Source organism: Anabas testudineus, chromosome 8, assembly GCF_900324465.2.
Source record: "Anabas testudineus chromosome 8, fAnaTes1.2, whole genome shotgun sequence".
In the NCBI taxonomy this organism is placed as follows: domain Eukaryota; kingdom Metazoa; phylum Chordata; class Actinopteri; order Anabantiformes; family Anabantidae; genus Anabas; species Anabas testudineus.
Window position 1 is genome coordinate 6,044,115 of NC_046617.1, and position 24,270 is coordinate 6,068,384.

Here is a 24,270-nt window from a genome sequence, read left to right on the forward strand (position 1 = left end):
TTCTTTTCATTAATTGGTTCCAGTCAATGGTGGGTTGACACTACAGCTGTTGTTTATAATCAATAGCAATAAAGCAATTTCACAAGCCCTCATAAAACATGTTGATAGGCAGAGAGTGATAGAAGTTCAGCCTTCAGTATCAAAATGTGAGAGGTTGGTTGCTGTTCTGTTTGATTTTTCACCTGATTAAATAGAATTATTGTGATTAAAAGTAACTTTTAAATCTGGAAACAATGGCTGTTTGTGAAAATTTGGTGAACCTAAGTATGTTGGTGAGATATGATGTTCCTGACGGTTAGGTAAGACTGAGTTTCCAACCCGTAGGTCTTCTTTAGAGTCAAGCATGAGAAACTCAGCAGGGCCGTGTTTTAAAAGCACCACACAAACTTAACTGCATGAGTCAGGCCAGGACGTGAAATAAAATATGCTTTATGGGCAAGCCCACCACACGCTCGCCCCCTGCTGCTACTGAACTTTATAAAATACTATAAAATACTATAAAACTAATTTAAAAAACATTTTAATGTAATATTTAAATTACATTTTATGAACTTGTTTGCATCCGTTTTTAGCTAATACTGTAAAACATACATTTGTTCTCCATTTACTCTGCTATAATAAGCTCAAACCATACCACAGTAACGTGATGTAACATGGAATCATGTGACATGACGTGACATAATGTGACGTAACATTACATGACTGTGACATTTGTCACAAAATAAAGTAAGTCATGTCTGATTTTGTCATAACGATTCCATGTCGGCACTGCTGTCTTCCTGTCTATACTCCATCATTGTATTTCCATCCAGAGGCAGACATACAAGCCTCTCTGCCAATCCATCTCCCTCCTTTACTGTTTGTCTTGCTGAGTGTCAATGTCACATGTTAAGGCATTAGCTGTGAAGACATCAGTGGATGAGGTCAGTGCTGACACTGTGCCTCTATTAAATCAGTGGCCTCTGAAAGTGTGAGTACAAGCCTCGCTGTCACATTGGGTCCAAGCATGGTCAGATCCAAGGGTGACAGACGTTTTATCCTTCGTGTTGTTGGTGTGGTGGCAAAAGGCTTTGCTGAGGCTCACCTCCACACCTGGCTTCACAACAAAGCCAACAGCAGCCACGCATTATGCCACTCCTCTCACATCACACTAATAGAAATAAGCAAACCAACCTCGCTATGATCCCTCTAAACCTCCTGTGTGTGTGTGTGTGTGTGTTCTTTTTTTTTCATTTCTCGAGGAGTGCTTCATAGCCAAACCAGCCAGCAGATGGTTAAAGTGACAACAATCTGGTATCTGGCAGATGAATTGCTCTCCAAAACAGTAAACACACTCAGTAGGACATTATGGTTTAAACTATAATAACGATGCAAGGAATTAGTGTTATATTAAAAAATATGCAAACAGTCCATTTAACAAAATGAACCATATGAGCAATGAGAATCACAAAGCCATCTGCCCTTGAGTGGTTAGGTTGGTGCTAAGTTACTGTCTAAATAAGTCTTGCTTAAATGCACACACCGCCCCTCTGTCTGTACAATAATCATGCCTTTAGTGCTGCAGAGTGTTGCGGTGCATTAAGATAAAAGCGCTGAAACAGTGTTTGTGCTGCATCCCAAATGGAGGCTGCTAAGTGAAGTAGCATGCTGTTATAGGAGTCGAGGGATGATGCTAGCATGAGTGCTCCTCTGAGTGGGAACACTTCACACTGCAGGGGTTTGCACTGATGCCACAGCATAAATTTGTCATATATCTTTTTTTTTTTTTTTTTACTCATTTTATTTCCTCTAAATGTATGCTGAGAAAATTTATCACATTTTCTCATTTATCCCATGTTTTGCATCCCAGCCGCATTACTATTCATAAGGTGATTTTACATTTTTGGGCTTGTGCTGATTTTTTACTTCTTCAAACAAATGACTTTGAAGACTGTGAATCAAAGACTTTCTGGAGCAACGGCGGCATAAAGGAGCAGCAGAACTTGTGATGAAGAAATTCACAGTCAGAATGTGTCGATGCGCTCTCGATACAAAAAACCGTCTCAAAATAGGCAGGAATATAAAAGCCGCATCAGAGAACTTAAGGGGGTTGGAGCAGAAACTACTGTTCCCATAATCCAGTAAGTCACACCTTCAGCTGGGGAAAATGCTGAGAAAGACTACCGGCTTTACACACTAATTCACCTTCCACAGACTCTTTTTCTTACTGAGAAGCTTAAAATGGATTAAGCTCATGGGCCCTGAGATGAAAAATAACAAAGGTGCATTTCACCATATAGCCATCAATCTGCTTCATGTTAAATGACGGGGCTAATCACCCTGGGAGCTTGTTTTTCTGGCTACACTGAAAAATAAACAGCAAGGAAGCAGAGGGATGACGAACGCAGATGGTGAGAGATTGCAAGAGTCCTGGTTTGCACGCCTGTTGCAGACCTGTGTTAGACCTTCCCGTGGTCTAACACTGAACCCGCTGTGAATGTGTCACCCGGGCAGAGGTCCTTAATGCACCGAGGAGCTGTTTCGGTCAGAGAGGTCTTAAAACTCTAGGCGGGCTCTCCGACTCGCTCGCTGACGATTCAGAAAACATTCTTGTTAAACTGTAGGAGATGAAGAAAATAAATTTGTTGTGATGTTTACGAGCCTGCACGGTTGAGGGCATCGCTGCGCTGCATAATGTCATCCTACAACGGGGGATGAGAAGGGGACCTTGGCCCTTACTCCTTCACAGAAATGCATACATGCACCGAGCCCGATAATGAGAATCCACCTCACCAAATCTTTCAATTCAAGGACTTGCTTAGATTGACTGTAATGCCTAAGTAATCAGCCTGTTCTGACCCACCTTGTCCTCGGCCTGGATTTATAGCACCCAATTACTGATCTCTATTACCCAGTATGCCAACGGGATGGAAATCAGACTAGTGGACAGACGGCGTGCGTTCTGTCTGGCTGTCTGTGTGACCAGGTGATGAGAAAGTGGCCTCCGCTCCTCTCTGCTTTCCAGCTTTCACCCATATCACGTTACGCGATCAGAGACTTAATGTTGTCTCTCGGGCGGATATGGTAACAAAAGACACATTTGTCTCAAAATTAGTTTCAGCGTCTTTTCTAATTCCTGCACATATAGTCCTTGTTGTAATGAAGAGATGTAGCGAAGGCACTGATGGCGTGGCCTGTTTCTCAAGGAATCAGGAAGTGGCAAAAGAACAGCGGATACCTGTAATACTGGCCAGAGATTGTAAGAATAGAAGTTAGGAGAGAGTTAATACTGATTCTTTGCCGTTGGGCATGCGTCCACCATTGCTCAAAATAACCTCATAATGTACTGTATATACTGTAGATAAGGTTATTCATGCTTTTATGCATTACCTTCCCCTCATTAAGGTGACGAGTTTACATCCCTACTTTGCTTTATTGACCTCAGCTACTCCATGGTCACCATTGCCATTTCCTTTTTTTTTTTTTTTTTTAATGAGTCTTTCACGGTCATCGTAAAATTAAAGTATAATTCCACTATTAAGTCCAGTCTACGGGACAAAGCTTCAGTTTAGTCTTTAAGTTTTTAGCTCTTTGTAGCCTGCACCACACATCAGCCGCATGCTAATCAAACCATTTACATGCCTTTGTGTAGGCGACATAAACATTTGCATGTGCATTATTTTTGAGAAATCCTACATTTCTATGCACAGCAGCACATCATTAATGTCGTAGTGACTCCGGGGAGGTGACTCAGTTGTCTGCATTCCCTTGTACGCATTTGTGCAAGCAAAACAAACGCACCTGTGCTTCATTATTATGTATCTGCAATGTCATGCTAATAACTTGAGAATTTATGCTGTGGCTCATTGATAAATAAACACATAAGGAATTATGTTGAGAAAAGGATCAACAGGATAATGTGTAGTTGTTGTTCTTCATAGGCTGCTATTGAATAGTGCAATTTCTCTGCAGTTTTCAAAAGAAAACAACAGTACTTTTATGATATAAAGGTTATTGTTTCACTGAGATGAAATTTAAATGTCATTCTTTAAATAATTTGCACTCTACTCTTCGTGATGCTGCTTTTCTGTTAATTAAACTAGTTCTTGCAGAGCGTACTAGTTATTTCCCCAGTGGCTCCTGATTTATGAGTCAGCTAGTCCACATGGTTCATTAATATTCACAATAACACCTAGACACAACTTGTGCAACGTGCACTTCCTGCTCTGTCTGCAGCTGACTTGGTATAAAACAAAGACGCCGCCACCGTTTACCGGTGCACTATGAGCTGTCTGAGCGTGTGCAAGAAAGAAAAACACTTTTGTGACTTGAAATATTGACATTTTAAGCAAGCAGCCTCAGTCATTTGTACAATACTGCCTCATTAAATCCACCTGGTGGTTTTAATGTTGCGATAGATAAGGTTCAGCATGTGAAGTATTTGATGCTGGCCATGATCAGCAGGTGTCTTAGCACACAGTGCATCACAGCTTGCTGTGTCTGGGGCTGTGTTTCCACAGACCGGTCAGAATAGATCTATTCAGAGTACACACCCCACCTCTCAACCACCCACGGCCTGCTGCAACAGGCTAAGCCCCCCATAGCTCTGATAGACCAGTTTTTTTTTTAAGTCTTCTAGGAGTATTTGTTTAAACCAACATATTTTTAATGCTTTGACACCCTTTTGATTAGTAACATCAAAGGTTATATTAGCTCCTGTAAATAGTAAAGTAAATTGGATCGGATTGTACGGCTGGTTGCTCTTAAAATATTTATGTACAATTCATGGTTCATTCATGGACGGCATTTGAGTCCAATTTCCAAGATTTTGAAGTCATGGGAAAAGAAAAAAGAAAAAACCCGTCAGATATGAAAGGGCTGTGTGAAGTGTTTGTCAAGTATTTTGAAGAGAATGGCAGCTCACAGAGATAATTTGGAGGCACAGTGGTGCACGCTTTAGACTGTGTAAAAGATAATCATCCTTTTCAAAATATCCTTCACATATGATGACTCTCTTTTGCCTTTGTGACTTAAAGTCTCCATCCTAAAGGTGCCGTTGAGTTAATGACCATGACTGTGAAAATCAAACCTTTTTTTTTGTTTGTTTGATTCCTAGATCCTGTTACTCTCACAATTCAGTGCCTTCCACAGGACCAAGCCAAAGCATGAATTATTAATTCACAAAATATGCTCCACCACCCCTAGAATTGGTGATTTGTTGATCAAAAGATGTTGTGTACATCAACTCAGTAGTTAAACTGCATTTAAATGACAATGTAATTACAATGTAAAGCAGGTTTCAACTATACATTGAAATCAATTATTAAAATGCTGAAAACAACAGGTATTCTCACTGATTTGGCTAATTTTGCGTGTGTGTGTGCAAAGTTAATGCAAAAACAATGGCAACTCATGCACATTGGTTTTATGCAAGCAGAAAGAAATGTTAATCTAATTCTGTGAACATACAGAAACAAATAAGGAGAAAGGAGTGTACAAATTATGCAAACAAACAAAAAAAAAAAAACGTCTGCTGTGTTTTTATGCAAATATAGATGAAAAAACATTTACATTTGCCTCTGTGTGGAAAGAATTTTCTATTCCATCATTAGAAACTATTATTTCACATGCACCAAATAGCACGATATATATGTATACATCAAAAACACGCTTAACACGCTTAATCCTATTATATATAAATAATGTGATCAATAGAATGATGTATCAAGACAAAAATGTTACAAAAGGAAATCTCAGCTGCAAGCTGATCAAACATTAATGGTACAGGACAGCAAGTTAAAAAATGACATCAAGAATATTTTCTGACAAAGCTCAGTGAGGAAACATATTGACTCAACGTGAGACCTGAACCTTCTCTGCCAGACGCCACGCAGTTCACAAAAGACTCGCTTGGAGGGCGGAACTCATAAGAACCACTTCATGTTTCTCCTCATAAACTCAGCGCTGAGCTAATAAAGCTTTCTGTGGTTCATTGGTCCATGTTAACAACAACAACAACAACAACAACAACAACAACAACAACAACACCAAGATGCGATCCAGAAGTCTGAGTTAAGGTTAATGTTGTGAAGCGAAGACTCCTCACCAACAGGATGAGCATGGTTAACATGCAAGTCTTTAAGAAGGACTGATGCTTTAGCCATGCAAAAAACAAGCAAGAAGACGCTGTAACTGTCGGCAATGTCACCTCAAGTCTACCTTACTCCAAATAAAACCCTATGTCTTTAGAACCATTTAAATAAGTAAATGGCTTTTTCATCCAATTCTCATCCAATTCAACACACTGATCCAAATAAAGACGCGCGCTGTTTCACAACTGCAGCTCCTCAATGTTTAGCCGATTCAATTAGATGATACAAAAGATCAAACGAGTAAAATGCATTAGTATCTACTGTGGCATCGGGCAAGTCATCACGAATGAAGAACTACAGGAAAAGCGCTCGTTCATCCAGCAAAGCAAAGCATCAAATTGAATCTAAACTCAATCGAAGAACAATAGATGATGCGGTATGAACCTAGCCTGACAATCAGACTCAGCTGTCGTTCCACTTCATTATTCAGCTCGACATTATGCTCATGTTGGCTGTTTTCTGTTTCTTTCCATATTGAAATAGTAGAAATCTCAGTAGTTAAGAACATCAGCAATGATCTGCATGGCAGGGGTGAATGGTGAGATCAGCTGTGTGGTTTTAAAGTTGCTGTTTTGACAACAGCAGTCCGACATTATTAATTTATGAGATCACGAAAGGTATGAAAAAAAAAAACAAAACAAAACAAAAAAACAAAACAAGCTAAGGCTACTAATCGCAGCCCATTAGATGTTCTTACAGTTGGCAGTGTAAAAGAGAGCCAACACGCCCGCTCCTTTAACAAGCCTTGCTGATAAGGTAGAAGCATCTGTGTTTATGCAGTGGGAGAAATATTATGAATAATTGGTGAGTTGACACGCTGAATTCCTCCAGCATTAATCGAGCCTCTGAAATCTCTGATATTAGCTTTGCATGAATCATTGTTAATTCCCATGCACTGTTCCATGTGCAACTAAAAATAGAGTCCGATAAATCAATGGGGATACTCAAGACCGAAGACGGGGGTTGGTGCTTGCTGCTTGTTTCTCAGCACCAATCCCAGCACTAGCTTTTGTTTTTTTGTGCATCACTACAGTATGCACTTGCCGCTCATGAATAATTTGTCTCTGTATAATTCACTCATAGATTTTCCAGCCAGTTCTGGAGGTAAAACACACCTTGAATAAAACGTTTCACCCCGGTTCCTCTTAAAAGAAGGAGTGCATTCCTCACATTTGGACCTCAACAAGGCCCTTTCATAAAGCACATCACAGCAGCAGTATGCTTGACTTGAATATCTGTTTAGTGACACCAACCTACTCTGTGTTTATACCAACAACCACAAAAGGTTTTAGTCAATTTTACCCTGTGCTGAAAAGAAGCTTCTTCCATTTGAAATGGCGTGGTGATCTTCTGTACAGATTGCATTCGTCACAGCTCAACAAGCGTGCTGCCTCGTGTCAAGACAGTGACCCCCCCTGACCAGGCCTCTTTCCTCTTGCACGAAAAAGCCTTCGCACACGACGGGCTTTGCACGGCCTCCCTCATGGACCGGGCGCAAGGGCAAACAGGTTCATCTGCACACAATCACATCGGATGGCCGCATCCCATTCCAATTGCATTTCCGCTTACAGGGGGCGGAGGGGGTGGGGGGAAGATCCCGTGGTGCATATTACTGCGGCTGAAACAAATTTAGCCGAAATGGAAGGGGAGATGGAAAAGGCTCACCTCTTACACTAATCTGGGCAAATGACACAGCTCCGGCTTCCTACAACAACATCCCCACTGAAAAACATGTTCTGGATGACAGAGCTGCCGTGCATGCCTCTGACAGTAGACAGTGAATTAATTAAGATAATAAATTGCATGTGTCATATTTGTCATCTTTTCTTTGTCGTCTTTACTTAATTGGCTGGAACACATTTCTGAGTATGGTTCTGAGTAAAATTGCCTTGGTTGAAGATGATGCACCTTCTCCGAATACTCAAGATTAAAAACTGAGTAATACTCAGCGCAGACTGATATTTAATATGTCATGTATACATTCATACTTCCTGGGCCTGTTGGGATTCACTGACAGACACAAATGCAAATGAGGCTGAGAAGAAGGAGCGAGAGCGAGACACACAGTCGGGGACTCAGAAGCCTGCATATCACATAGCAAAAATGCCCTGATTAGAATTTTGTCATGCCACGATTTACAAATTAAAATAAATTAGATCTTCCCTGCCCTGACCTCCATTAAAAACACTTCATTGTTGATGAGCGATGATAGCATCTCCTATTGATTGGAAGAGCATCAGTATGGCCAATCCTGTCCCTTCATGAGGTCATCCAAAGCAATTTAGGCATATTGAGAGATTGATCAGGGCTACGAAACTGCCACTTGGGCCCACTCAAGGCATAAAAGTCGGAGGTATGATGCGGCCACTCTGTGGATGGGGGGGGGGGGGGGGAGTCTCAAATCTAAATGCTAATGGTTTCTTGAAGAGCCTGACTACCCTTTAGCCCCTACAGTCACACGTGAAGGATGGCTCTCAGTATTGCGACAGGTCTGTCTTGTTTTAACCCCCCCCCCCAACCCCCAAATCCAACATCCTCCGAAACCTCCACCATAAATACTTGATTCTCTGGACTCAACGTTGAATAGAATGAGAAAAATAATTTTCCCGCAACACCAATACAATAGCTTATCTTTCATTATGTGTGATGTGTAAATAACCAGCCAGGTGGAAAACTGTATACCGTCACCAGAGAGGACCCTAACAGAAAAATCACTCCATTTATTTTCACATTTTAAGTTTAAATACTCAGTGGTATTTGTATATAGAAACACACAAAAATACCACCATGCAGGCATACTTTCCAAAACCCTGAAATACCAGTGTTCATACTGAGAGCTGTAAGAATGTGAACATTGGAATGAAAAATGTGTCCAAAAAGTCTTTCATGAGTGAAATTACTTGAGATCCCGGTGTTTAATCACTAGTTGAGTATTGGCTGTTAATAATGTAGTTGATTCCTGGGTTTGCCGACCACCACAGGTTATAAAACAAGCGCATCTTGTGGATATGAAATTAAAAAGGTATAACTGGAGAGATGGACACTGCCACACAAAATTGTTTACTCAATATAACCTAAGAAAAGATTGTAAGAATTATTCATGGAACTACACTTGATTGAACCACGAGAGGAAATTCAATAGAGACGTGCCAACTGATGAAACTAAGGTTGAACTGTTTGTGAACACACATCACTGTCCGTGGCACAAAGAGAGCCCTGCATAGCAACGGAGGAGCACCGTGATTTGATGCTACTTTACTACCTCTTGGCACAGAAAGCTCGCCGTGATTGAGAAGAGATCAAATTCTTGTGTTTGTCAAAGTATCTTACAACCTGTAAAAAATGAATGAACGATATCAGGGTGGCTGTCTGCCAGCTGAAGTTCAGAAGAAGTTGCGAGGACCTGAAACATCAAAGTAAATTTACAGAAGAACAATTTCAAACAAAGAAAAATCCACTTCTTCCAAGTGGCCATGTAGACCACATGCTGGAATGACCTAAAGAGAGCTGCTCTCACCCCGCGCTGAGCCGAAGCACATCTGTGAGGAAAAAATGTCTCCTGAACAATAGCAGGAGCACTTCTCTGAGGTTATTGCTGCCAAAGGAGGTTAGAGCCGTTATTAAATCCAGGGGTATGTTTACTTTTTTCATCAGAACATTTAATGTGTGTGTTCAGTAAAGACACAAAAGATTATAATATAATATTAATAAAGTTCAAGTGTTATTACGTGAGCACACTGCGATCGCCTTGCACAACTTACTCATTAAAAGAAAACGGTTCACACAGTGTTTCCTGCCACTGTGTTTACCAGCAATCCTTATGCCTCTAGTGGTCAGAGGAGGATAAAAGTAAAAGTTGTGGAAGAAGCACCTAGACAGGGTTCTTGCATGAGAGACAATAAAAGTCTGACCAATGAACCTACTATTTAGAAAGAAATAACCACTGTTGATCCCTCTCTCGTTTAACCTCTGTCTTAAACAGCTGTCTCACTGATGCAGTATCTGCTGGAGGTGCATCAAGGGCACTCTGTGGCATTGTATCAAATGCCTATTGTTCCTGAATTCACAACATTGCGAGCTTCACCATGGTAACAGAGATCAGAAGGCAAAGGTCACGCAAAGCGTTGGTAGAGGTGTTGCTCGCCAAGGGCAGGATGGGGGCGGAAAAAAAAAAACTCCACATGGGCCTTTTTCCGTACACTGCACATGCTCATCATCTCCTGTCCTCCAGCAGCTCCCTGCAAGGTTAGTGAGAGTCAATAAGCCTTCTGCAAAGGTTAAGGAGACCTATAAGAAAGATATTATGCAAACAGTGATCTCTCTGGATCCAGCAGAACCACAAATAGAGTGGTAAAACCATCTTTGTTCATTTTCCATCTGAAAGTGAATCACAGAAAGGTGCTCCATTTTCCTGCATGACTGGCTTATGAATTCAATATGAGCTATCTATACACTTTGACACAGAGTACTTTGTGAATACAGAAACTGAAAGATGGCATATCAAAAGGCATGAACTGGCAATTTCTTATAAAGAAAAGTTATTTGTAAATCCATCTTCAATGAAATCTAGATTTCTGAGATTTAAAATACAGAGAGCTGATGGATTCATTTATCATTAAACAATGACTCCCTTTTTATTATGGCAGGTACTGACAGTCCTGGCTTCTAAACTCACTTTGAAAACTTTGCTTTACACGAGGCAAGGAGGAAATGTAGGTGCATACTTTAAATTTAAAGATTTGACCTGATTTGAGAGTTTCGAGGTGGCAATAATCTGTCACAAAGGTGTAGCAGGGAGTTCAATTAAATAATCAGTCTCCTAAGAAATTGTATTTACTGGAAACTAAAAGCTTACAGGAAGCACACCCTAACTTTTCACACTTTAAGAGGCTTCGGCTGCTAGGTTTATTTATACAAACAGAGAAGAGGACAAATAAGAGCGTACCCCATCTGAGATTTAATGTCCTGTAAATGTCAGGGGATTCATTAACACATTTAAAGACTGTAAGGAAAACTCATTGTGACAATCGTGATCATTATGAAACGCTCAGGGAAAAATCTACAGCAGGAGCCGGGCCAAGCCCATAGTGACAAATTCTGCATGAGCATTGAATCCTATGATCTGTGGTCAAAGTACAATGGAGAATCTAGTCGTAGTCAGTATTCAGCTTGAAATGCACCCAAAATAAATAAAATAATTTTTTAGTAATTTACATGTGTGATCATGCTTCTGTCACCAGCTCCTGCCTAGTCAGGTTTTCCTGAGTTAGAGTCAACCAGTTCTGACAGAATAGATAACAAATGTCTGAACTACCACCTTCAAGTCTTTACACCTCACCATCTAGGCCATAGCCCACTGTCAACCTGTGGGGTCAGTGTCGGGTCGCATGTACACCACACCTTCTCCTGAATTCTACCATCCCTATGTCATAATAGCAAATGTAAACATGTAATATTTATGGTGTGATGCATTTTTAACTCAGATTTTCTCATATTCTCCCTATTTTTGCCAATGTGAAGCACCCCCCGTAGCATGATGCTGTTTGTTACCTCAGATCAGTGGATTTTTGCCCCATACCTGTGTTACAAAAGCTGTTTCACAAACTCCTATTGGAAAAAATGGTTGTTAAGTGCATTTTACTAAGACCTGACACGATGGTCATCCTTGTTGCAGGTTCTCCCATCTCTGCAGAGGACCTCTGAAACTGATTGACTGTTGTATTCTTGTTGTATTCCCTAACATAGGCTCCTCTTGCATGCTTACTTAGTTTCGCTTGACTTCAGGAAGACTTGATTGTTCCAAACTTCTTCTGTTTCACAATTATTGAGGTCACTGCTCCTGGGAACACCCCCATACTTACAATATGTGTGCAAATAGTGAAAGGGGCTGAAAGCAGCTCCCTGGTTTACTTTCCTACTTGACTTGTATCAGCTGTACAAAGCAAAGCAATAGCCGTGTGGAATACAAAAATCTCTCACAATCTTTGCACAGATTACACGTGTACTTCAGTTGCCGAGGCACTGGAGGTAATCCAAGGAAACTTTGTGAGTGAAAAAGCTTTTTGGTCTCCATGTCTCTGTGATGGAATTAAGTGTTCTGAAATTAGAGTGCAAATTTGAATCAAACCTCTAAGCAAGATCTGTGGGTTCCTGGCAGTGAAGGGGGAACACAACAGGATTCTTGCACATATGCCATGCACATCCGCGAGAAGCTCAGCAGGCTGCCAATACCGAAGTGTTCATCACTCCACCCACTCCTTTTCAAATCACAGAACAGGAAAAAAAAAAACCCTCACAGCGCTGGATTGAATCCAACCAATCGGTGCTGAGAACCAAATAGCAAAGATTCAAGGATAATGAAATGCCATCATTGATTGGCTGCAACACTTTGGTCTCCCTCCTCCTCAGCCAACTGATGATCGAGAGATAAGCAGCCATCAGCTACTGACTATACTGCTAATGTATAACCAGTCTGTGGCTGCAAACGACAACTTCTTGCCTTCTTAGTCTAGATTCTAAGGCCGGCACACAGGACAAAGGCAGACCAAGTAGCCAAAAAAAGCTTAGTGTAAAGCGAGGTGCCCTTTATTCATGTCAGTCATCTGACTCTTTTCTTTTGATTGGATATTATTCCTACCGCGCACTGGCTAATCAGCTGGGGTTAAAGCTTTCAAAGGTGAGAGGAAAACATAACACGGGAACAAGGATGAATGACCTGAAAAAGGAACCACTGTTATCGCTCTGTTTGTTTTTCAAAAGACAATAATGAAATAAATAAATGAAAAAAAAAATGGTTCAGAGAAAATGAAATGATGGCGTGGCAGTGTTTTGTGAAATTGTGCTGTCAAACGTTTCTCCTTTCTAATTTCCTGGAGCGCAGATGATGGAGCATGTGTGCTGACAGCTGAATCAGATAAAAAAAAAAGGAAAAGAAAGACTTCTCCTCTTTTTCCACTTTGCAAGCATTTTTTAAAAATCATTTATAAATATAATAATAATAATACAATTAGTCTATTTCAAATGACAGTTGACAGATACCATGACCTTGTGTGCACTGTGATTTCTTTTTACTATGGTCATTTATTAAAGCGTCATGGCTGACAGGCCCAGACAAATACAAAACACTGATTAAGGCACAAAAGAAACTCAGTCTAGAGCTTATTTACCAGGACAACTGAAAATTTACTGAAAAGCTTCTTACCTGCACTTTCTGGAAGCAGGTAGAAGCTACTAACGATATTCAAATTGACTTGTAGCCAAAAATATCTCCTAAATGTCTCATGATGCGCTGACTTTTCAACAACTGTTGACGCTGCTACTCTGTTTATAAATGTGTCTGCGTATGTGTGTGTGTGTGTGTGTGTGTGTGTGTGCGCGCCTGTACGTTTGATGGGACTGTCCCAGCACAACTGTCACTTCGCTCCCCTGTTACAGGTGCTCCACACAGGGGAGCTGGCAGCTCTGACGGACGCCTCCTCCTAGGGATTTATGGGAAATGACAGCTCCCGCTAAATAAAGCCGAAGTAGCCGGGGAAGGGAAGACAACGGAAGTTCCAAAACCACGAGTGCACAGGGCTGACACTAGCTGAAATTTATTTCCTCTGCTATGCCTGGCAATTTAGTTGGAAATGTGCTATTCATACATCTGGGCCTTGAGAGGGAAAGGGGGAAAGAAAGGGAGGGCGAGAGAGAGAGAGAGAGAGAGAGAGAGCCCCGCCCTTAATCTACTTCCTCTGTTTGGGGTAATGGTCTACAAGGTCTTTCTGCCAGCGAAAATCACATTTCTTACATGGCTGACTCTTGATGAATTATTTCACATTTCACTTACTTACCTTTTTAAAAGTTAATCTACATCAATAACATTAAAGGAAAATTTCACAGCTACAAATGAACAGTTCCCCTCATTCATACTCAAAAGGTGTGGAGCGTTTGGCTGCTTAAAAAGTCCATTTCAAACTTCATCATTTAACCGGTCGGCAGCATATCTGAATGCACACGGAGCGTGCCGGCCTTCTGATTTTCTACGTATTTAAATATGGACCTTCTTTAATTGAGCAGAAACTGCTGTGGAGAACAGTGCTGAACTAATACTGAGGCTGAAATATCATTACGCTGATGGAAGCTGGGCTCTCTGACTTTTATTGGCAGCTCACAAGCTAAATGTGTGGTTCAATTCAGAGGCGGCCATAGCTGCAGAGGCAACATAATCGACTTTGGGACAAAATGGTGTGGAAAATGACGTGCAGGACTTTGCCTAAAGCCAACCTGGTCCAGGCAGAAATCTATCAGGTGCACACCAACATTGGCATTTTCACAAATGTGATTTTCGACGATACTGGAGAGCTGATGTGCTGGACCAGTGCTTCTGGTAAAAGAAAATCTACTATTTCAAGCCTGCACTCTGCTGTTTCTGCTGCTGAGAACGCCTGTGCATTTTGGTCTGCTATTTTCAGATAAAACAATATTTTGCATGAGAAACCCTGCAGTGTGCGAGAACAAAATTAGGTCAAAGTATCCTGAACCTTGTGAGCATTTGACTCTGCATTTTTGAACATCTAACCTCATTCAAATACATTTCTTCCCCAGCCTGTAGAAAATCATTCCTTTGTTTTGAGGCAAACACGAGATTCACTGCTGTTCCACACTAGTGTGCCGAGTATTTTTGGCTCAGCGCTGCCAAAGTTTGGACACAGCCATTTATAATTCTCTTGCAAGGAAAGCAACTTGCTTCTTTTTCCAAACAGACTCCATGGGATACAGACTGGTCCATGCTGTCATGTGCTCTGCTCGCAAAATCGTATTATTTTTAAACAGCTCAAGCTTTAGCGAGCACTAGAGCCAAAAGTGCCTCGACCAGTAAAACAAACATTAATCATCACAATAAGACAATTAAAAGGCAATTATGCAAAATACCTTTTAGCTCTGGGAGTGTCTCAACCCTTACATCAGCCTCTAAACCTCAGATTCAGAGTGCGTCTCTCCCAGAAGCAAGCCTGGAGGAGCAACAGTCACACCCCCACACTTGGCGTGCACGCACGCACACACACACACACACACGCGCACACACACACTTTCACAGCCACAGAGAAGATCAAGTGTGCCTGGAGAGCTCTATAGAGAGGCCAGTTTTCCTCATTAGACCGTGTGTGCACCACTCTCCAAAAAACCCCTCACTCTAATCACTGTCACCAGACCTCGGCTGAAAAACAGATAATTAATGTTGGGCCCTGCCTCAATCGGGTTCCATGCTAAACAGCTCTGTGTACATATGTGTGCGCATGTGTGGGTGTCTGCATGTTTGTCTATTTGGAGTCTGTCGATGTAGGAGGCCCCCCGGGGACCGTGGATGCTCAAGCCATCCACACAACAATGATTCCTCTCAGTCTCACATTAGCTAACAGAGGAACAGTTGCACACAAGACAATGCACGAATCTGCAGAAGAATTATCCCACTGGATAACAAAAGCCGTCTCCTGCTCTTACTCCATGGCATCTCCATCTTTAGTCACTGGTTTTGTAATGTCTTGCTTTTTTTTTTTTTTTTTTTTTTTTTTTACTCTGGGACTTCCACTTTCATTTCCCCTTAACCCATTTATTAAATGAAATGGACTTCTTAATCGTATGCTTTGCAAAGTAGATTTATTTATGTTCTTTTTTCCTTCCTAAAGGCAGTTATTAATATCATAAATATTTGATGATACTTTGTGTGACCCTGCAGAGAATGACACAGAGAGGTAATGAAGGTTAGCGCTGGGGGTACAGGCTGATTAAATGATGAGGTAGTGGCAAGAACCCTTGCATGCTATAAACTTTCTAATAGAATTGGCTAAATAAACACTGCACAGTTTAGCCACAGGACTGGATAACTTAGCAAGGTTATTTAGAAAAACACATTTTCTTCTTACCCCTGGTGATATCTGACCATGTAAATAGTTTGGGTTCATTTGCCCCGCTGTTTGACATATATATGTCTCTGAGACCTAAAAGCATGGAGGTGAATGGGATTGTGTGCGTGGAGCTCACGGCACTAAAAAAAAAAACATTTTAAAAGCTCATCAGTAGTGTGTCTTTAAAAAAATATATAAAAATTAGTCTAGACATTAAAGAGACACCGTTTCTGACTGTTGGCATTATTCTTAAAATGATTACTTTAGGTTAATCTATGTTAAGTTAACTACGTTCATGAAGAAGTCTCCTTTTCCAGTTTCCAGCTTTCTCAGACTTAAATGTGTTCTGCTTTTTTTAGTGTTATATGTGAATATCTTTTGGTTTAAAGGTCAATTCATGCATTTGGATTCTTCACGTCTGCTACAGATGGACTCTGTGCAGAAATGTGCTAGAAAAATAAACGAGTGGCTTGTTTCATACTCAGAAGGTATTTAAACGTGTAATATAATATGAGTCTCCCTTTACTTCCATTGTATTGGTGACAGAACTCTTACAGAAAATAAGGAGGCATTATGGGTAAGTGAGACAGTGTGCTGCAAATTGACTTTAAACGTGTGGTGGAAGCAATTGTTTGTGTGTATCTCCCAAACTTCTGAATTGGAGTCATATGATAATCATCCTGTAGTTTGTCAGCAGCATTTAGTCCTACAATTACCACGTTTTTGAGGAGAGCCTATCCTTCTCAGGCTCACACAAAAAAAAAAAAAAAATCGATTCAGCTTTTTGGCTTTCCACCAAAGGAAAAATAAATAAATAAATAAAAGGATCTTCAGTATTTGCTACACATGTCCTTCATCATTGAATTGTAGTATTCATGGGGTTTTGAATAGGCTGTGTATCCCATTGTCTATGAACGGCAGACAAAAGCAAACAGCCACACAAAGCGCCAATTACAGCATCAACTTTCCTACTCCACAACACAAGTAAGACTGCGTTTGTGTCAACAGTGGGAAACATATGATGGCTTTGCAATTGTAATCAACATTGTTGAAATGGTAACAAGCAGGGAAATTAGTAAATTTCATTACTGGTTTATTCAACGTTGGATATGCAACTACTGGCATCCAGTGCCCCAAAGTCAGGTTAAGATTTTCCTAAAACAAACACCCAGGAGGAGCTCTGACCATCTATTCCAGTAGACATAATGTAATCAGCAAAGTATCTGAATATTTAAAGAACTCTAACATGCAACATTAATTAACTCTCCAAAAGTTTCGCCTTTTATTTTTTTATATATTCCGACGTGGCTGAATGCCTCAACAGAATGATGTGAAGCTGACATAATTTGACCTTGTCGAACGCTGATCTCCTTCCCCTCACATTTCCTTGTGCATGCTGTGTAATTGAGCCTTCAGGGAGGGTGGAAAGACTATCTGGCCCTCGCCTTGTAAAGATCTGTATTGATGATCGGGACTGGTTACCAACCATGGAATCAATAAATGCAAATAGACAAGAAGATTGTAATAAATATGGCATGACAGCAGCATATCTTGCCTTCACAAGCAGTTTCATAACTGCAAAGAGCACAGTCTTACATTAGCACCACCTCTGGGGTAAAGTCTGTGCAGTGAAAGATATACGTAATTAAATATATTCCCAAGCATAAAAACCTATTAACTTAGCTTGAATATATTTCTCAACAATGAAATATACAACATGGAAAAGAGAGATTTAAATCAACGGTCAGTGACCACATCAGAAGCAGACAGACTTTCTGCATTTAAATTACATGAATTTTCTATGAAAGCCACGGGCAAATCCGAAATGAAAGTTGCATTAATTGAGAGAGTTTAAATTACTTTTTTTTTTTTAGTGATGTGGCTTTTGTAATCTTCCTGTAACATGAATATCATAACTTTGATGGTGTAGCAGTGAAGCTGCAGTCTCACGTGTAGGACACCAAATCACTTCGCCTTTTAAATCTCAACTAATCAGGCTTTTCTAACTATCCTTGCAGTGGGAGGTGGGGGAAAGGTGCAGCTACACAAGGCAGAAGAATTGTCTTGTTTACTCTGATTTAACAGAATGTGTGTGTGTGTGTTAAACCACAAGGGTTCAGTAAATTTGCCACGACCAGACAGAGGAGCCAGTCTCGAGCTTTTCATTCACTTTTGCTGACACATCGGCGACCTGAGGCTAGTTGGGCCTCGAGAGCCACTGATGTGTCACTTCACGTTTCTACCAATCAAAATCAATATCTCAATTAGATTCTGCAATGTAGAAATCACACGAAAGCACCATATACAGAGGCTAAACATGCCCAGCATTAACATATAACAGCGAAAACACAAGATTTGGAGTAATGGGAATTCAGGTTTAAGCATAAACAAGTGCTGTGGTGCATGAATGACCAAAGTCGTTTCATAAGAAATGCAAAAACTACTTCACACTCCAGGAGTTCACAGTCCAGCCACAAATCAAATACAGTATCATGAGCGACATTTAACACATATCTTTTCATTTTCCACATTTGCTCATCAGATAAGCGAAGCAAATGACGGTTCCACATATTATCCTGGCCCTCGCACATGTAATATAACCCGGATTGCAATGGGCCAGTGTGATGCAGCTGGCCCAGTGGGAGCTCTTTAAATGAGAGAGCGGCCATAAACACCACGTCTACTTTCTCCCATCGCCGGCATTACTAGCAGAGCTGATGACAAGTGCCGAGCAGCCCTCTAGTGCCTTTAATACAGCAGGAGCATTCTCCAGGGGAAATGCAATCTGTGTCCTCTGTACAGATCCACTGTCTGCACTTCCCCGCATGTGAGCCGCTATCATATTATACTCCCTGCTCTCGAAATGGGAGAAGGAAATAGGAAATCGTCTCTGCCAGAGATGAACCACAAACATAATCAAAAAATAGTGTGGCGCAAACGGCACAGATCAGCCCGACATGCACGCCTCCCCTGGCTGAGCACTAAACAATAAGCAGTGGGGATTGCTCGGGGATTCTTGTGCCGTTGAAAAGAAAGTACGCCCCTTTTTTCACCCTGCAGGCATCTATTGGCTTATAGCAGCTTATACGTTTAAGATGGGAGATAAAAAACAGCGACGCTTCGCTCATGTGGTGATCCAGCACGCCTATATTGCCGATAAAAACAGCAGATTTGCACGGACAAAAGAAACTCCCGACACGAGGCGGAACGTGTGAAACATTACTCAGTTGACCTTGTATATTGCCGGGGTGATTTTTCATCTATGGCAAACAAAGAAATACAAGAAAAAATGCACAGTTGACGTTTGGCACGAAGCATGAAAGTGACCCGTTAAAGTGGGGGACGTGTCACAGACCCATTGCAAAGTACGGAAACACACTTCAGCTGAATTGTTTTTGTTTGTCCGCTGCAATAAATGCAGGACAGACCTCGCTCCAAACAGCGAGCACAGAAGAAACACACTGCACATGTTCAAAGAATATACAATCCCACACTTCCTTCACTGTAATTTCCACTTGAGCAGTGGACGGATTTGTGTGCACACTTTCGTATCTGTATACAGACTCAAGTTACTGTGTGTGTTTGAAAGGAAATGTGCCAGACACGTGTGTCCGTGTCCGTGTGTGTGTGTGTGTGTGTGTGTGTGTGTGTGTGTGAGAGAGACACAGAGGTGTGTGACAATGCTAAGCCTGAGTGAGAGGTGAAAGGACTGTACTCACAGTTATGCTCTTGTTTCCCTGTGGTCTGTTGGTGTCAGAGTTTCATCCACTCAGAGTCTCTCCCTGGGCTGGGCTTCCTCTTCCCCTTCTGACCAGAAGGTGTGAGGAGGAGGAGGAGGAGGAGGAGGAGGAGGAGGGAATGCACGGATTGAACGCGAAGGAATGAAAACCAGAGTGAGAGAGTGAAAGAAAAGGAGGGAGGGAGTGCAAGTGAGAGAGAGAGAGAGAGAGAGAGCACGCGCTGTGGATGGAGGGAGGGCAAGCGGTGGCCTGCGATTGGCCTGTCAGTCCGGGAGATGGAGCGTCAGTATCGGCGGTGTCAGGGCGGCCAGCTGCCTGCACCCTAGTCAGCCTGCCGGTGTCTCCGAATTAAACGCTTCAAGAGTCGGTCGCGCAGATTCCTACGGCACACAATGCACACGCTCGCTGGCTGGCTCACGACTCTCACACTCTGCATCCACATCACAGGGAGAGAGAGAAATAGAGAGAGCGAGCGAGAGAGAGAGAGTGTGTGTGGAAGGAGGAGGGAGGGATGATAGAGTGAGGCAGACAGATTCACAGGGTCGATGACAGCTTCAAGCTGAAGCTTCTCCTTGGCTCCTCATCAATGACAGGTATTGAGGAGCGAGAGACAGAGGGAGGCTCCCCCTCCTATTCACACACACACACACACACACACACACACGCGTGTACACACACAAATTGCTCCTCCACATCCAACCCCCGCGCCTTCCCCCATCTCAATTATCATAGCCGCAGCAGATGTATTGGGTTTGTCAGTTCTCAAGCGAGGCCGTGGAGGAGATGTGGGCCAACTTATCTCGTCTAATTTAACCAAACTATAACCAGACAACTCCGTGGAGCTCATTTACGGCCGGACTGTAAGGAGGGCTTTGGAGGTGGGGTGTGAGGGAAAACAGACAGGAGACAGACACAGACACGGACACACAAACTGCACTTAGCTCATAGCGGGTCAGGAAGCCGAAGCCCAGGTTAAACCCTTAGATTAAAGAGCTCAACAAAAAAACACAAACTAGGTAAAACAGAGGATGAACGTAAACTCAAAAATGGACCTGTGAGCCACCACACAACACCAAGTTTGCCGCCCGAATGTCAAGTTCTGGTATTTGTTCCCTTATGAACCACTGGGCCTGGTCAACAGCAGACCAACTTCAACTGGCTCCATACAAAACCCCGTGAATCCTATCTCTGTCCTCTTCACTCCACCAAATTCAATTAAAAAGCGAAATTGGCAATTAGATAGCTGTTATGATCCTGTAACAATGATCTAATCTGTAATTCATTGGCTGGTGTTCCCCTGGGGTGGGGGTGGAGGGTGGCGTGCTGCTTGACGGAGTGGCTCTGAAGACTCCTTGGCATTCACCTCAGCTCGTGCGGGTGCACAAGGGCATGTGTGGAGCGGTGGGGGACCCCGGCGTTACCAAAAGGCCGCTGTGTTGTCACCGCTGTGGCCCCGGCTCGCCCTGCGGCAAGAACACGACCTGCGCCGCGCGCTCGTTTGTTTTGTTTTCATATGCCGGTGAGCTCATTTTTGCAGGTTGCATATGCAATGTATGTGTGAGGTGGTGCTCGGGGGACACATGCAGAGTAACAGCTGAGTTGCAAAAAAAGAAAAAAAAAAACACAGAATTATACACAAACACGAGCTCATCTCGTGGGAGGAAAAATTCTTACTCCTTAACTGAATTAAGTCAATTCCATTTGGATAATGAAGGGGTGGGGTACGGTTTGCCCTTGCAGGGGCTTCAGGCTAACAATCACATTGAGACATAGAGGGTGGAGATAGCTAGAGAAGGGTGGGGTCACAGTCTCCGGGTTAAAACCACTTTCATGTCACCAACCTCTGTGACTGGAGTCTATTGGAGCAGTGCTACAGCTCCACCATATGTGGACTGTCTGAAGCGCTTAACATCCCTGCTCTGACCCGAAGCAGCAGCCGCGTTTGTGTATTTGTTATTTAAAAGGCTTGTTCCCTGGCAACATTTTATACATTAAAGGCTTTTTTATCTTATCATCCATCTCGTGGAGCTTATATTTAGTCCAGGGATAAATTCGGTGTCCTTTATTACATACATTACACACACACACACACGCCTACACAGAGGCAGAGCCAACAGGAAAAGCAAAAATGACTTTCTTATATAGGTGTGTGACACACACACACACACACTTGATCACACAGGCATACATACACAGGAACAGTGTGATTGCTTTGCTTCGCTCATTTAGCACTTCTAAGGCAGAAATCCCCAGAGGCCAGCCATCACATCCAGTTACTGTGGCACACAGACACAACCGGGCCCCACCTGGCTGCAGGAAGCAGGAGGCACTACAACCGTGTTTTTCCTCTTTCTCACACACACACACACACACACACGCGCGTGCAGCACATCACTTTCCAAAGAGCAAACATGTGATCACGCGCTGATGATAGCGATATCTCTTATCAAAGATCACGAGGAGTTCTCGCTGCGAAAGCATGGTTCCCGACACGCACACGAACTCGCCGCCTCCTCTTAACTTAGCGTGCATGTTGCTGGAAACTGCTCTTTCGTCACATTCGGACTTTTCACATGCAGTGTGGAGAAGCTTGTGAATTCTCAGAGCCGTGCAGTCCAGGAAGAGCGGACAGACTTATTTTCATCCCAAACACAAATTTTATGCCATTAACATAAAAATGAGTAAAACAGGTCAGCCGCGGAGTGCCGGTGAGAATAACAGATGGAATAAATGGGGAAATGGCTACATTAACAGATACCTTTAAAGAGGACTAATGACACAGAGCTGCTTTGACTGCTGAGTCATCTGAATTGCACCCGGTGCTGAGATAAAGATGTAACAGCTTGCTCTGGGGTGCAACCCCAACAGATGCAAAAAAAAAAAAAAAACAATGATGGGAGGCAGATAGCTAGAGAGGGAGTGTGCTGAGCGGGGTGAAAGTGAGGGTAGGTGGGGAATGAGAGGGTAAAGGAGGTGGAGGAGGTCTGGCCGGTGATTAGTGAGCTCCCGTTCTGGTTGAGCTTGACTTGTCACAGGTTGACATGGGATGCAATTATAGAGGGGAAGTTTCCCAGCCCCTCAGGCATGTGCCAGCCATGCTGTCAGCGCCGGCTGATATGTGGGCTCTTGGCACTGCCAGAGGTGTCACAGGCGCTTATGTGTGCTCAAAACTGCTACACTCCCATGAAAATTGGCCTTAGCTTTTCCCAGACGCGCTGGATGACGGCCGCGCACGTGCACGTGCCCGTGCACCCATGCCCGGTTAGCTTTGTTTGAGTTTTAGTTAAACCCTACTCCACTCCCAGCCTTCTCCTCGGTCTCACTATTTCTTATTTCCTCTGAAGCTACAAGGTAAAGCCACAACACTTGTGATTCTGCTGGCTTCTCACGCTGTTCCCACATCTTCTCTTTTTCCCATATCAGCCTGCATATGACTCTGCCAGCAGAGCAAGTAAGCTCTATAAGACCCTAGGCAAATTACCTCAGCGGGACACTACACTTCTGTTCCCCTTGCTTCTTCTTCCCCTTCCTCACCGTCTTCTCTCTCCCCCCCCTTCTCTGCATGTGACAAATCAAAGTGTGTACCTCAGCACTGGCTGCACGTCGTGGGAGTGCAGCTTAAAACAAATTCAATGTCCTCCACTGGCAGATTCATGTCTATCCTACAGTGTGAAAAAAGAATGCTCCACTAGTCCATTTCTTCACTGTGTGGCAAGAAAAAAAGAGAGAACATGGTCTTTTACAAAAGGACACAGATGGCCATCTGGACTTTTCAACCCTTCTTTTTTTTATCGTAACCTTTTTTTTTTTTTCTTTTTTTCAGAAAATTGATTTGTACTAAGACATTTGTACTACCATCTAGTGGCTTGAAAGCCACACTAGTGGGCCATCAGGTGTGATTTTCCACTTCAGACATTTTTTTAGGAGGGGAAATGGCCTGAAATTGGATCCTCTAGCAGCTTACACTTCCTCTAAACCAACCTCAGGCACCACAATACTTGGATGCACCCTTACTTCTCTGTTATCATTTCCAGAAAGATCCAAGTTCTAAAGACGCCGCAGCATTAATCTCAAGAAAGTGGTGATCAAAGCGTCTGATGCTCAGCGACGTCCTTACCATTGCATCTCCATAATCATATACAGACATAATTGTATAACATGTTTAGAGCGGTGTCATGGGAAGGCTAACTGTGGTGAAGTGGAGCCATAAAAGGTGTTAAATGGCAGCCTGTTAGCAGGTGACTCCTGTTAGGAGTCACCGGCGTCCAGTGCTGTGTCCAGTTAGTGTTGTTAGCTGTAACTGTAGTCAGCTCTAGTAAGCTGGCAGGACATGTCTCTAGCAGACTATACGTGCCTCTACCTATCCACCTGAGACCCCACTGTGATCACACAGCGGGTGAGCATGTGATGCTTCTTCGCCCCTCACAGTTCATAGCCCAACACCCCTACCAAGAGGGCCTGATTAAATCAGAGGAACAAGGGCTAATTAGATAGGGTCTGATCAGGGAGGAG

At 42.6% G+C, this 24,270-nt stretch overlaps 1 protein-coding gene across 1 annotated transcript in view; it reads right to left on the reverse strand.

The window, feature by feature from the left end:
* The window catches only part of LOC113158366 (RNA binding protein fox-1 homolog 3-like), a 327,372-nt gene extending 307,546 nt beyond the window's left edge, over positions 1–19,826 (reverse strand). Inside the window, exon 1 of the mRNA XM_026354255.1 lies at positions 19,738–19,826. The gene's annotated coding sequence lies outside the window, so the exon portion shown is untranslated. The remainder of the gene's footprint in view (positions 1–19,737) is intronic.
* Positions 19,827–24,270: the final 4,444 nt, after the last annotated feature.